We start from the raw sequence: 15,540 nt of genomic DNA on the forward strand, positions 1-15,540 counted from the left end.
CAGAGCCTGGGTTCAAAGCTACCTCTGCCTTGCAGAAGATTTTTCAACTAATCTATGCTTCCTGATGTGACAAAACCCATAACTTTTTTAATGAATTCTTCAAATACATAGGAGGATAAAAGTTCAAGTAACAAAGAAATACTGAAAACCGATAAAATTGTGAGGGTGTAGTGTACTTTTTACAAGATTTTATGTTTTAATTTGCATTTACCTTGTCTCCAAGACCACCCAGCTTTCTCATTACATCATTGGCCCCAGTATATTCATTTTCTTCTCACACAAGTTTTTCTCAAAACTCATTGACTTCCTATTTTAATTTTTTTTTTGCTTGGTTTCAACACTGCTACTTACCTGTTATCCAGAAATTTCTATTCTTTAGTTTCCTGAATCTGGTATGTGGGTTCTTAAATTCCTTACTTTCCTTTTTCCCAGATTCAGGCTTTATTTTGCCAGAGTACACTTTTATATATTTCTTTAAGGAAGAATTTACACGTAGTAAACTCTCTGAGTTTTTACATTTCCAAAATGCCTTTGTTTCTCACCTTGATTAATAGTCTTCTTGTGGCTAGATATCAATTTTTAAAACCATTTATTCTAGACATCTATTTGAAGGAATGTTCCATCATCTTCTATCCAATGATTCTTGTGAAAAATATTTATGATGCCCATCTTAAAACCGATCCTTTGTTTATGGCTGTTTAGTTTAGTATTGCTTTAACTTTCATTTTAAGTCCTCCTGCCAACAACTTTTAAGATCTTCTCTTGTTCTAAATTTTGTGATATGTCTAGTTGTGGTGTTTTTTGTTTTTTTCCACTGAATGTTGTTTTGAACTAGAGGGGTTCATTCAATCTTTTTTTTTTTTTTTTTTTTTTTTTTTGCGTTACGCGGGTCTCTCACTGCTGTGGCCTCTCCGGTTGCAAAGCACAGGCTCCGGATGCGCAGGCTTATCGGCCATGGCTCACGGGCCTAGCCGCTCCATGGCATGTGGGATCTTCCCGGACCGGGGCACGAACCTGTGTCCCCTGCATCAGCAGGTGGACTCTCAACCACTGCGCCACCAGGGAAGCCTTCATTCAATCTTGAATGCACTGTTCTTTTTTATGCCCTCAGGAAATTCCACTTTATTTTCCCTTTGATTATTTCATTCTCTCTCTCTTAGTTTCCCACTGCTTCTGTAACAAATTAGCACAAACTTAGTGGCTTAAAACAACACAAAGTTTTTATCTGTAGTTCTGGAGATCAGAAGTCCTAAAATCAAGGTGTCATCAGAGGCATTTGTCCTGGATGCTCTAAAATAGAATCCGTTTCCTTTTCTTTTCCAGCTTCTAAAGGCTACATGTCTTCCTTGGCTCATGGCTCCTTCCTTAAATCATTCAGACTTCCACTGTCATCACTTTCTCTGACTCTGACCTTCCTACCTTCCTCTTTTAAAGACCCCTGTGACTACACTGGGCCTCCCTGAATAATTCAGGATACTTTTCCCACTTTAAGATCCTTAATTTAATCCCATTTGCAAATTCTCTTTAGCTATGTAATGTAACATATTCACAGTTTTGGGAATTAAGACATAGACATCTTTCAGAACCACTGTTTTATCTACCACACCCTCCATTTTCTTCATTCGGCATTTCTGGAATTCCTATTTCATAAATGATGTCCTTCCCAGAATAACTATCTATATCTCTAATACTGATTTCTTACTTTTTCATCTCTTTCTCTTTTTGTGTATATTCTGGTAATTTCTTAGATTTTTTTCTTCAAGTCTATTTTTAACATTTTATATTGGTGATTGTTTTTCTCTTTTTATATATAGCAGTTTACTTTTATTTTATAATTTCTTCTTTATTGGCTTTAAACTTAGGTACCCTTCATCTGACTTATCTTTCAAATAAGTCCATCTGAATTTTATTATTCAGAAGTTAACTAAATATTTGTTCTGATGATAGCTTCACTTTACTCAGCTCTGTTTTTGTCATTTGTGTTGTAATTTCACTGAATTTTCAGAAAGAAAGTGAAATAAATATACGTGCTCTCTGTTACAACTTGAACTGGAAGTTCTATAAGCCTTTATTTTAGTTTAATATTGCTTTACAAATAGTAAAAGATCTTCTGTGATTGATGTAGGAAATGATAAGGAAACCTAAAGAAAAGTATCTCTAGGAAGAGAAATAGTGGCAACTGAAAAGGCAGATGAATGTCAGTAATAGTCAATAAAATGTTTTTAAAAAAAATTTAAAAAGCTGTGAGAGAGACATCCTAGTAGTCAATGGACCAAACTCTGAAATATTTGAAAGAAAATAATTACACTTCAGACGAAAGTTAAATTGACCTCCTATACAAGAATGGTAGAATGAGAAAGAAACACAAGGCAACAAATTAAGTGTTGGGCTTCACTCCGCCAGCCTGCAAGGCCTGTGCTTGCCCAGCTTCAAGACTGAAGAAAGAGCCTGGAGTCAGCAACAGAGACATCATTCCTTTAATGGATGGGGGAGCTTACACATCAGTAGCAAGGTCCTGGAGCTACACCCTACCATGTACAGTGCACGGCAGGCGGGCTCATTAGTTACCAGGAAACCAGCAGAAAGCCATCAGAGGGGCATGTCCCTCACTGCTTCTGATAACAATCACTAGCTGGGGCCTGGGGCAAGGATGTAGGAAGCTCAGTCACGTGAGTAGGATAAAGGTGAGGCAGGCAGTGGTTGGGCAGGGGATGTACAGAGAGCAAGAGAACAACCTTCACTTAATGAGTGGCCTGACCATACGTTAAGCAATAGAGATTCTCTTAATCTAACTGCCGAATGAGAAAATAAATTTAGAACATGAGAGTAATGGGAGTTGCAGTGGTCAATATTTAGGTTTTTAATATTTTCAAGTGTTGAAAAATATTTAAGGAGATAAATTTTAATCCAAATAAATTGGCTTGAGTTATGTAATAGTTCAGGTTCTGTATTAAACATTCAACAAAATACCAAGATGTGATGCATGAACATAGTGGGTATTTTCACCATCCGATAGGCATAAGAAATGTGGTGTTTCTACAAACACTGTGGGTATGAAATTTGTTAGACTGGGGCTGTGACTCAACCTTCACTCAGTGCTCTATTCTACTCTGTGAGTCAACCAAGTGGCACTAACTGCAGACAAACTCCAGGACATCTTTACTGACAACACATAGCAACTCCGACTTGAAGAAGGAACCACACTATAGGACAGAACCTCCTATCAGCACCAGAATCACAATTGTGCTAAAGCCAGGGATGTGGAGAAAACTATGGCTTCCTGGCTTGTTCTTGGGCAAGCACAACTGCCAGCACCCAGCTTGCTGATAGCCAAGGACCTGACATATTATCAAGCAAGGACTCTAAGGATGTATTAAAATGTGTTCATGCAGAAGTACCCTCATTCAGGACCAGAAAGAAACCATTGAATAACCAATGTACTAGTTGCCTGCCTTCATCAACTGCTCTCAAATTCCAAATGTTCTATTCGGATTACCAACTGTAAACTTAGAATCTGTCCCATCCTTGTCCAATTCTTGGCACAAAGCTACTTGAAATATCCAATGACATGTGAGGTAGTTTAGTGCGGTGGTTATGGACCTTCCCCTTGGATCCAGACTCTCTGGGTTTGAATCCCATTTCTTCCACTCACCAGCCATGTATGAGCTTGAACCTGTTGCTTAAACTCTCTATGCCTCTGTTTTTCCTTCTGAACAACCAGGGAAATAACAGCACACACCTCTTAAGGTTACCGTAAGAATTAAGAGAGTCAATATACACAAAGCCCTCAAAAGAGTGCCAAGACAAATAGGCACTAAAAGAATGCAAATTTGATTATCTGCCATTCCCTGTTTCCCTTCCTTCCAGGAATAGATGAAAGGCTAACACATCAGTGTGTCAATATATTGATATGAACAACTCTCACATTAATAATTACTTTTTCAAAGTTTTAGTAGTCATGAGGCTGACTGACACTTGAAGTACTTCCACGATAGTCTTGGACATCCAACAACATTGCAAACTCATTCTCAACTCAAATGACCCCATGGAGAAAGTCCGACTATACTTAGCCCCTCTGCTATAGCTTCTTTAGTACAGAAGTTGATCTGGACTATCAGTATATTTGAGGCCAACCACATGTGTTCTTCCTCCAACCTCTTTCTTTCATCTTTGGGTTCCAATCTTCTTTCTGACTACATTTCCAGTAATGACCCTTGTCTTAAGTTTCAAAGTTGTAAGGGTTATACTACTCTCTCATTCTCGCTCTGAGAATAGCATTACATTTCACCCTCTTTCTGGAAAAGGGTTCTGCCCTTGAATAAAAGGCAAACTTGAATACTATTGAGTCATGATAAATGGTGAAACTTAAGCCCACAAGACTTTATCTTTGAACATACTTTTACCCTGACATCTTGAAAGTATTACATGATGTAATTATCTCATTTTTTTTAAACTATTTTCCCATCCCAAATGTACCATTCCAAATGAGACCTCAATTTATTACCATCATCATCATCATCCTTTCGTAAGCTCCTATTGAGTAAGGTGCTTCAAAGATATTGTTAACACTGAAAAGTGTAACACGGATCTTGGTCACGGAGAGGTTAAGTGTCTATATGGGGAAACTGTACAAGTGCCAAAAGATTATGAACCCAGGTAAAATTTACTGTGTGGCTTATAATTGCAACAGGTAATAAATGCTACATGCAGAATAAAGAATGGGTTTGAAGAGTCTTAAAAAATGAGTAAGATTGAGACAAGAAAAGTGAGTGTATCAGAGCATCCTCAAAAGGATATACATAATGAGCACACATTGCGGAATCTGGAAGGCACATGACACGTCTGAGAAATAAGAGTAGGATGATTTGGTCACTGTGAGAAATTTTAATATGGAATCACTTTTCCATCTAGTAAAAACTACAGAGTTCATAAGAGAAGAGGAAAAGAACCCAAACATCAACAAAATACACGGTACGGATGATGGCTATTAGGCAAATATTCTTGCTGTAAACTAGTATTCCTTTTGTATGTTTTTCTTCTTTCCCCTTCCTTTTTAATGGGGACCTAATGTTCCGAGAATCCATTTGACTTTGGCAAGCTGTATGAGACACCAAGCAAGAGCATGTTTATTATGCTTACATGAAACAAATAAATAGAAAGTGAAAAACAAACATGCAACAAGCTAGAATGATTGTCACCTGAAGAATCCAGAAACTGAGAAGAGCCTGGCTGGTGTACCCTATGTGAAATGGGTGTCAGTGTCTCCAGAAGACCCCTGCTCCTGCTGCACAGGCTAGCTTTGTTCTATCTCATGAAATAGCCAAGCTCTGTGGTATACTCATTCTTTTTCTTTTTCTCTTCAAAAGTTAAAACAAACAGGAGAGATCAGATGAGGATCATTACAGGAAGAATGTGGGTGTGGGAGTTGTGAGAAATAAGTGCCTGGGGCCTGAGTTGGTTCTCCCTTGGATGACTGGAAATCACACTGTGGCTGGATGACCAGAAAGTACACCAAAGACTTTGAGTAAAATCTACAGGCCAGGCCCATAGAAACAGTATTCTGCAAAGATGAGTCCAATCATCACTTACTCATATTTGCCAACACAGTCAGCCAGGAGAAGAACGTCCCTCTCCCCTGAGGCCCTGCTTCTTTCTCCCAGGATGTAGCATTGCCTATTAGGACCATTGGGATTGCCGCAGACATATCCTGACAGCTGCAGAAGATTTTGGTAACAGCCCTAATTCCACTTTCCCTTCCATCTGTCTGCAGATGGTTTAAATTTGACCCCTCAGGAAACAAAAGAAAAAAGTATCCTACCAAGAAGTAATTACTATGCTTGTAGATTTCACATCAAAAAAAAAAAAAAAAAAGACAGGATTGTGATTTGCAGGAGTCTTCTAATTGTAGATTATGTTGGGAGTTTGACACTCATTCTGAGCGTGGAGGTTTTGACACTATTTGGGGATAGATTGCTAATATTTCGTGTAGATTTATTCAAACTGTCAATCATAACAACATAGAAAATAATCAGAAATGTCAGCCAGAATGCTGAAGGAAGTCAGTCCTTTCAAAACTATTAGAATTGCTTTTATTTTTCAAAATATCTTTCAACTACAACAGGATGATACAACACCAGAATGTTTCTGTTTATTATATGCCATCTGAATTTCCTTTATTAATTATAGAATTCTTCTTTCTACAAGATTTTTTTCTAAAAATTGCAAAACTATTTAAAGGTATTATTTTAAATTTTTTAAAAAAATTTTTAAGGAGATTATCTTGGTGTGAATAACATCACCGAGATAATTTAGGAGAAATAAAAATGTAAATAAAGTCCTAGAATATTTCAAAGAATTATAGACTCTTAGAATCTCTATGACCTTAAAGTTCTCTGGTCCAAGCCTCTCCTTTGCTAAGTGGAGAACTCAGGGGCAGGGAGAGTTGACATGCCCTAAGCCACTCATTTTGCTTACCACTGAGCCAGAAGGAGATGCCACCTCTCCTGATGCCAAGTTCTGTACTCCTTCCACCAAATTTCTCCTGAGATGTCCCTTTGACACATAAGTCACACATAAGTCATTCTTTTAAAATAAGTCAATTTTTCAGATGAACAGATAAAGGAGATGTGATACATATATACAATGGAATACTACTGGGCCATACAAAAGAATGAAATAATGCCATCTGCAGCAACATGGATGCGACTAGAGATTATCATACCAAGTGAAGTAAGTCAGAAAGAGTAAGACAAATACCATATGATATCACTTATATGTAGAATCTAAAATATGGCACAAATGAACTTATCTACAAAACAGAAACTGACTCATAGACATAGAGAACAGACTTGTGGTTGCCAAGGGGGAGCTGGGGAGGGAGAGGGATGGACTGGGAGTTTAGGGTTGGTAGATGCAAACTATTACATTAAAATGGATAAACAACAAGTTCCTGATGTATAGCACAGAGAACTACTTTCAATATCCTATGACAAACCATAATGGAAAAGAGTATTAAAAAAGAATGCACATATGTGTATAACTGAGTCACTTTGCTGTACAGCAGAGTGGCACAACATTGTAAATCAACTATACTTCAATAAAAAAATAAAAATAAGTCAATTTTTTGTAATTATTTCATTAATCTTCAAATAAAAATCTCTGAAATAGAAGGAATTTCATTTTTAACATATTAAAGCCATATTTTAGGGTACTGGCTTTGTGAACAGTGTTGTAGAGCCTACAAAGAAAAGACATGGTTCCTTATGTCAAGAAGCCTGTCATTCTTTGGGGAAATCATTTTGGGAAATCAAGGTCTAGGCATGTGAAACTCTAAGTCTGTATATGAGGGAAAATGAATGGCACAGAAGATACAGAAGAAAATAAGGCTTTTCCTTGGCTTTCAACAGGTGCTCTGTGAATACTTGCTGGGTTGCACTGAGTGTTTTCACTTGGAGAACAGCTTCTCTCTGGGAAGAGGAGGGGTTAAGACAACATTGTCAATAAAAATTCTGTAGACTTGGGTTTAATTATGCATATTTTAAAAACATATTTAAATGTAAAATGAGTCTGGAAAGACATTTGAGTGTTATGTATTTATTCTAAAAACACTATGTTAAAAGTACAGATTACATTAATATGTGAGAAAAAATAATTTAAAATATTATTTCCTTTAAATAATTTTCTAAGTATTTTATCAGTAGCTTTCTGATCTGTGATGATGATTTTATGTGTCAATTTGAATAGGCCATGATACTCAGATATTTGGTCAAACACTAGTCTAGACATTGCTGTGAAGGTAGTTTTTAGGTAAGTTTAACATTCAAATCAGTAGACCGTGAGTAAAGCAGATTAGCCTAATATGGGTAGGTCTCATGCAATCAGTTGAAATAAATGTTTCTTGCATTAAGCAACTGAGGTTGGATGATTGTAATCACAGCCTAATTTTCCTCTCCTTTCTAAAATAAAAATAGGTATTACAAGAAAAAAGTATGACATCCCCCAAAGAAGAGAAAATTCTGCCTGCCGTCCACAACATTAGCTCTTCCCTGGGGTCTCCTACCTGCCAGGCTACTCTGCTGATTTTGGACTTGCACAATGAATGAATGAACTAATTAAAATACACACACATACATATCTTATTGCTTCTGTTTCTCTGGTGAACGATGACTAATAGTACACCATCAACTTACCCATCTAATAAAGTATCATAAAAATTGACTGCTCAAAGGAAGATACATCTCAATGCTTTGACAGAAAGCACAAAAGTGACATGGAGATCAACAGAGAACTATCACTGTGAACATATGATTATTGCCTTGGATTGTGGTGGTTGGAATATTCTTTTGCAGAGGAAAAACTGCTAAGTTCTACCATAAAGGCAGGTAGTCTGGGCTCTAGACTCAGAGATGAATTGTGCCTTGTCTCAGTATTTATTGGCTGTATGTGTTTAGTAAGGCATATAAGCTCTCTGAATCACAGGTTCATCATTTTAAAATTGTAATTTATTTTAAAAATTACATATAATAATAAGTAACTATGTTCCTATCCATAGGAAAAATACTCTATAGTATTTTCATTAATTTTTACTGTATATTTTCTTTCTTCCAAATGTGAAAGGATACTTCATTTGTGGAATCCTTTGGAGAAGTTGTATCATTTCAACTGGATGACTATTATTGAAGAAATATTTCCATGGTTGGCTTATAGGCTTCCTAGGGCCAAATGAGAATTAATATCTTAATATGTGTTCAGCTTTTTGCTCAGTGATTAACATAAGTAAAAGTAATCAATAAATATTTGTTACTGTTCATAGCTGTGGTAGAGAAAATGTTCACCAAACATTTCTTACCCACATTTCTCTGTGTTTTCGCAGCTTGATAGGACCATGTGAATAGTTTGAGCCAATTAGATATAAACAGAAGGAACATGTTTAATTTCCAAAATGAATCCATTTAAAAAAAAAGTAAAAGCTGAAAAGACTAAGTGTTCCAGACGTTGCAGCTTCAAGATGTAAAGAAAGCCTTCCTTATTGTGGGTTCTAGAGTAGCTAGGTGGAGTAGAGGTCCCTTGTCAACCTCTACAGTGAGTGTGAAATAGAAGTTTCTTGCATGAAGCCTCTGAGATTTGATGATTGTAATCTCAGCCTCATTTTCCTATTCTGTTTAAAATGGTGATGCACCATGCTTAGCCTTCAATAAGAATAATCAGTGACATTCCCACATAACCAGAGACTCCAAACCACCATTATATTAAGTAAAATATATTGAATTATCTACATAATTTGTACTAAGACAACCTGATGAGGTGATTCCGATTGAAAAGAGTGTTTTAACATTTTGTTTGTTTATACATTTGTTTTTAAAGTTTGACTTTCAGTGAATTTATATACTTTAATTTCCTTTTCTTTTCTACTTCATGTAGACCTTTTAACATTTCTTGTAAAGCCAGTTCAGTGTGATGAACTCCTTTAGTTTTTGCCTGTCTGGGAAACTATTTTCCTTCAGTTCTGAATAATAACCTTGCTAGGTACAGTATTACTGGTTGTTTTTTTTTTTTTTTTTCATTTAGGACTTTAATTATAGCATGCCACTCCCTCTGGTCTGCAAATATTTTGCTGAAATATCAGCTGATAGGCTTATGTGGATTCCCTTGCATGTGACTAATTGTTTTTCTCTAGCTGTCTTTAAATTATCTCTTTATGTTTAATTTTGACATTTTAATTATAATTTGTCTTGGTGTGGATCTCTTTACGTTCATTGTGTTTGGGGGGTCTCTGTGTTCCCTAGACCTGGATATTTGCTTTCTTCTCCAGGTTAGGAAGTTTTTCAGCCATTATTTCTTCAAATAATTTTTCTACCCCTTTCTTTCTCTCTCTTGTCCTTCTGGGATCCATATAATGCAAATTTGTCCCATAGGTCCTTTAAAAAATCCTTATTTTAAAAGAAATTTGTTTTCTATTTTGATTGGGTAATTCCCACTATTCTGTCTGCCAGATCACTGATCCATTCTTCTGTACCACCTAATCTGCTATTGAGTCCCTCTACTGTATTTTTTCTTTCAGTGTTTATATTCTGACTAGTTCTTTCTTATGTTTTCTCTTTGTTGAAGTTCTCACTGTGTTTCCTCATTCCTCTCCTAAATTCAGTGAGCATCTATTTTAACCATTGTGAACTCTATATCTGGTAAATTATTTTTTTATCTCCATCATATTAGGTATTTTTCCTGGGGTTTTATTTTGTTCTTTCATTTGGAATATACTCCTCTGCCTCATCATTTTGTTTGACTTTCTGTGTTTGTTTTCATGTGGACAAAACAGATACCTCTCTCAATCTTGAAGGCATGGCTTGTGTCAGAGTGTCCCTTGTGCAGACTGTGTGTACCAGGCAGTTATGGCAGGCCAACTAGAGCTGAAGCAGGCACATGTGGACCATGGAGTCCTGGGGCACACTGTGATGGGGCTGCCCCAGTAGGAGAACTGGAGTTGGAGTGGGCATGGGCAGGGAGCCCAGGATATTCCAAACTGGTGCTCACTTGGGGGGATGGCTGTAGTCTTGTGAGGTTCAGGATTCTGGGGGCACACTGGCACTGCCTTAGCTGGTCAGTTAGAACAGCTGGATTGTATTCCCACCTGAGCTATCAAGGTGGAAGGGGAATGTCAAAAGTCGTGGTGCTTTTGGGTACCTCCTACCTCAGAGATAGTCTCATCATTTCCCCACCCATTTAGCAGATGCTCTAAGGTTAGTAAATGAATATCCTTGATGTATAGACTAGGTGCCCTTTAAACCACTGTTTTTTGTTTATTTATGTTATTTTATTTTATTTGCTGTGCCCCAGGTTGGGCAAGTCTGCACATGGGTTCCTCAGTGATAGCCCTTCCTACTGCATGTTGCCACATCAGGGGTGGGATTTCCATAGATACTGTGTCTGTGACTCATCTGCCCCTCTTTATGTGGTCCCTCTATCATTTAATGTGCAAAAGCTGTTCAACCAACCCTCAGTTCTTCTTCAGGATGAATTGCTCTATATGCAGGTATAGGTTCAGTGTGTCTGTAGGAGAGGTTAGTTCAAGATCTTCCTAATTTGCCATTTTGGACTGGACCAATTATGTTATTTTCTTCATCTACTTTACCCAACTATGTAGTCAGGAACTGGTAATATAACCAAAGGATGGATTCAATAGGCCCACTTTGAGATAGAGGTTTGGCCAAAGTCTTTTTACCAGCCACCTTCCATAAGCTTCAGTGAACCATAGTCGCATCTCAGGTCCACAGGGATTAAGGTCAACTCAGAGTCAGTGTCTGGGATTTTTCCCTTTCTCCAGTGCAGAGTCACTGGCAAAATGACTATATACCATATCAGGGGATGTTTAGAGGATAATTTACAGTCTGTACACATAATGGTTACAAGCCCCTCCTCAAGAAGGCCAACTGAGTTACTCCATTAAATCCTGTATCCAATAGATATAGCCTATCTAACTTTCTATTCCACCTCCTTAGTCTAACATGCTCAGGATCCATTCATGTATATGCTTCTCAGCTTCCAAATGGTAAATATGAGCAAGTTCTTTCAATCTCTGTGATGTGTAAGCTGTCTTCTCCCAAGATAATTAGTGATTCTCCCCTGGGTCTTATTGGAACCTGACTCTCATTTTTGAAGTATGATGTGGGTATTTTATGAAAGACGGTTAGTTTCCTCCAAAAGAGGAAGGGAGTTGTTTGAACTGGAAAGTGAATTTTGGGACTCAATTATGGGATTTATTTAATTATGGGGGCCCAGGTTTTCCAGCTTCCTCTGAGAACACTCAAATATTTCTGCCCACGTCTAAGGGAATCATTCCTTTCTCATTAAGAAAATTGGTAAAGTTGTCTGTCCAACTTGCTTTAAAATTCTCCAGACTGTACCATAAGACTTTGATTCTGATCTTCAGCTGTGTCTACAATTGAATTAAAAAATCCATTAAATGCTGTTATGAAGTTCTCTGGTTTTCTACCAGTTTTGAGCTAAAAGTTCAAAACTTTGAGTTAACCTTTTTTTTTACAGGCTTTCGATGCCATTTCATATACTCTTCTATCCCTTACAATATTTATAACAATTATTGCTGCCACAGTGGACGAGTTCAGCAGATTACTTAGTTCTTAGAGCCCTGATAATTCAAATGGATTTGTTGACACTGCATACCATGGATTACTAAAATTCTCCTTTTTGCCTGCAAGGGGGTCATTCCTACATTCATGCTCTAACATATGAGCAACTCTATGCCACATAATTTCTTGAGGATTTTTTTCCTAGGACCATTCCTTATAGGCAAAAGTGTGTCTGCCACATTTCAACCAGGTAAATGGAAATCACTCTGAATACTCAAAGTAGCAAATTCAATGCAGAATATTAGTTTCACAGTGATGGAAAAGCTAAGGGGATGGTGAAGTGAACCAAAGATTAGTAACATCAGGAAGCTGCTTCCACCTATAAGTGAGGACACATATTAAGAGAGCCTGAGGCCAGGGTACCTAGCATTAGCTGGGAATATAGCAGGAATAGAGGCTACAGAGAAGCCATAGTCATCCCTGGAGATATAACTGCTGCCACAGATGTTCAAAGTAGAAAAGGAGAAATATCCCAGCTTCTCCCTGACTCCTGGTGTCATCCCTCAATCTCCTGCCATTGCTGGGAGTCAATCCTCCTGTGATACTGAGGGAAACACTGGAAAGTTTAGGGAGAGATCTGAGAGCAAACAGTCCCTGGATCTACAAATAAATAAAAGTCGTTGCTCTTTCCAGAACAGAGTGGTTTACTAAGGAGGAGAAACAATTTCCCTCTCCACCTTGGAGTGAACTGTTCTGGTTACATTGAGCAGCTACCACTGTGTAATGAGGAGAGCATCAGGCACCATGTGCATAATCTACCTAGAATAAAGCTATTACAAGAAGAAAACGGACCAACTATGCATTAGGACATTTACCAGGAGAAAGAAATTGAGGAGAAACAAGCATTTACTTTTCAAAAATAAAGGAAAGAAGATTTGGTCAAGTTGCTGATAAAAGACAATGTGATAGAGACTCAAACATACAGTACAGCCAGACCAAGGAGGTTGAGGATGTTTTTAGAACACAGGAACTGTATCCATTTAACTAGCTTTTTATCCCACATGAGAGATAGCATTGTGAGGAGATAGTAAGTGTTTTTAGATTATGGTGATAATTGTTCTTCCTGATGAAATGGTGAAAGACTGTAGGTAATTACATGGAATTTGGATGCAAGAAAATTAAGTGGTCAACACACATTAATTGAGGCTGGGGTCTGAGGACAAGATGATGGAGTAGAAGGACCTGAGTGCACCTCCTCTCACAAAAACACCAAAATCACAACAAACTGATGAACAACCATTAGCGAAAAAGACTGGAACCTACCAAAAAAGTTATTCTACTTCGAAAGACAAGGAAGCCACAGTGAGACAGTAGGAGGGGCGCATTAACAATACAATTAAATCTCATACGGGCTGGGTAGGCAATCCACAAACTGGAAAATAATTATACTGCAGAGGTTATCCCACAGGAGTGAGAGTTCTAAGCCCCATGTCAGGCTCCCCAGGAGTCTGGAATCGGGAAGGGGAGTCCCCAGAGCATTTGTCTTTGAATGCCAGTGGGGCTTGATCACAGGAATTCCATAGGACTGGGGGAAACAGAAACACCACTCTTGGAGGGCACACACAAGGTCTTATGCACACTGAGACCCAGGGGAAAAAAGCAGTGACTTCATAGGAGCCTGGTCCAGACCAACCTTCTGGACTTGGAGAGTCTCCTAAGGAGGTGGTGCAGGAGGGTGGCTGTGGCTCACTGAGCAGAAAAGGACAGTGGTGGCAGAGGTACTAGGGAGTACTCATTGTCGTGAGCTGTCCTGGAGGCTGCCATTTTGATGCCAAGACCTGACCCCATCCAACAGCCCTTAGGCTTCAGTGCTGGGATGCCTCAGGCCAAACAACCAACAGGGCAGGAATACAGCCCCACCCATCAACAGACAGGCTGCTTAAAGTTGTCCTGAGCCCACAACCACCTCTAAATACACTCCTTGACATGACACTGCCCACTACAGGGAAAAGACCCAGGTTCACCCACCAGTGGGCAGGAACCAGTCCCTCCCACCAGGAAGCCTGCACAACCCTATTAGACCAGTGTCAACCACCAGGGGAGCAGACACCAGAGCAAGAGGAACTACAATCCTGCAGCCTATGGGACTGAAAACACAGAAAGTTAGATAAGATAATATGGCAGAGGAATATGTTCTAGACAAAGGAACAAGTTAAAACCCCAGAAGCACAACTAAGTGAAGTGGAGATAAGCAATCATCTGCAAAAAGAATGCAGAGCGATTATAGTAAAAATGACCCAAGATCTCAGAAAAAAGAATGGAGGCACAGATCGAGAAGATACAAGAAATGTTAAACAAAGAGATAGAATATATAAAAAACAAACAGAGATGAACAATACAATAACTGAAATGAAAAATACACTAGAAGGAATCAATAGCAAAATCAATGAGTCAGAACAGACAAGTGAGCTGAAAGACAGAATGGTGGAAATCATTGCCATGGAACAGAATAAAGAAAAAAGGATGAAAAGAAATGAGGAAAGTTTAAAGGACCTCTGGGACAACATAAAATGCACCCATATCTGCATTATAGGGGTGCCAGAAGGAGAAGAGAGAGAGAAAGGACCTGAGAAAAAATTTGAAGAGATAATAGCTGAAAACTTCCCTAAAATGGAAAAGGAAACATTCACCCAAGTCCAGGAAGCAAAGAGAGCCCCATGTAAGATAAATCCAAGGAGGAACACACCAAGACACATATTAATCAAACTGACAAACATTAAAGACAAAGAGAAAATATTAAAGACAACAAGGGAAAAAAATAAATAACATACAAGGGAATCCCTATATGGTTATCAGCTGATTTTTCAGCAGAAACTCTGCAGGTCAGAAGGGAGTGGCACAATATATTTAAAGTGATGAAAGGGAAAAACCTACAACCAAGAATATACTACCCAGTAAGGCTCTCATTCAGATTTGATGGAGACATCAAAAGTTTTACAGACAAGCAAAAGCTAAGAGAATTCAGCACCACCAAACCAGCTTTACAACAAAGGCTAAAGGAACTTCTCTAGGCAGAAAAGAAAATGTCCCCACTAGAAACAAGAAAATTACGAATGGGAAAGCTCACTGGTAAGAGCAAACATACAGTGAAGGTATGAAATCATCCACACACAAATACGATATCATAACCAGCACTGATGAAAAGAGGAGAGTAAAAATGAAGGATATTGGAAATTCATTTGAAGTTAAGAGACCAGCAACTTAAAACAATCTTGTATATATAGACTGCTATATCAAAACCACTTGGGAACCACAAACCAAAAATCTACAATAGATATACACAAAAAAAGAAAAAGAAATCCAAACACAACACTAAAGATAGCCATCAAATCATAAAAGAACAAAAGAGGAAGGGAAGAAAAGAGACCTACAGAAACAAATAAAAAAAAAGATTTTT

This window comes from Aethalodelphis obliquidens, unplaced genomic scaffold, assembly GCF_003676395.1.
Source record: "Aethalodelphis obliquidens isolate GAN/ISIS:26980383/991018 unplaced genomic scaffold, ASM367639v1 scaffold1, whole genome shotgun sequence".
Lineage (NCBI taxonomy): Eukaryota > Metazoa > Chordata > Mammalia > Artiodactyla > Delphinidae > Aethalodelphis > Aethalodelphis obliquidens.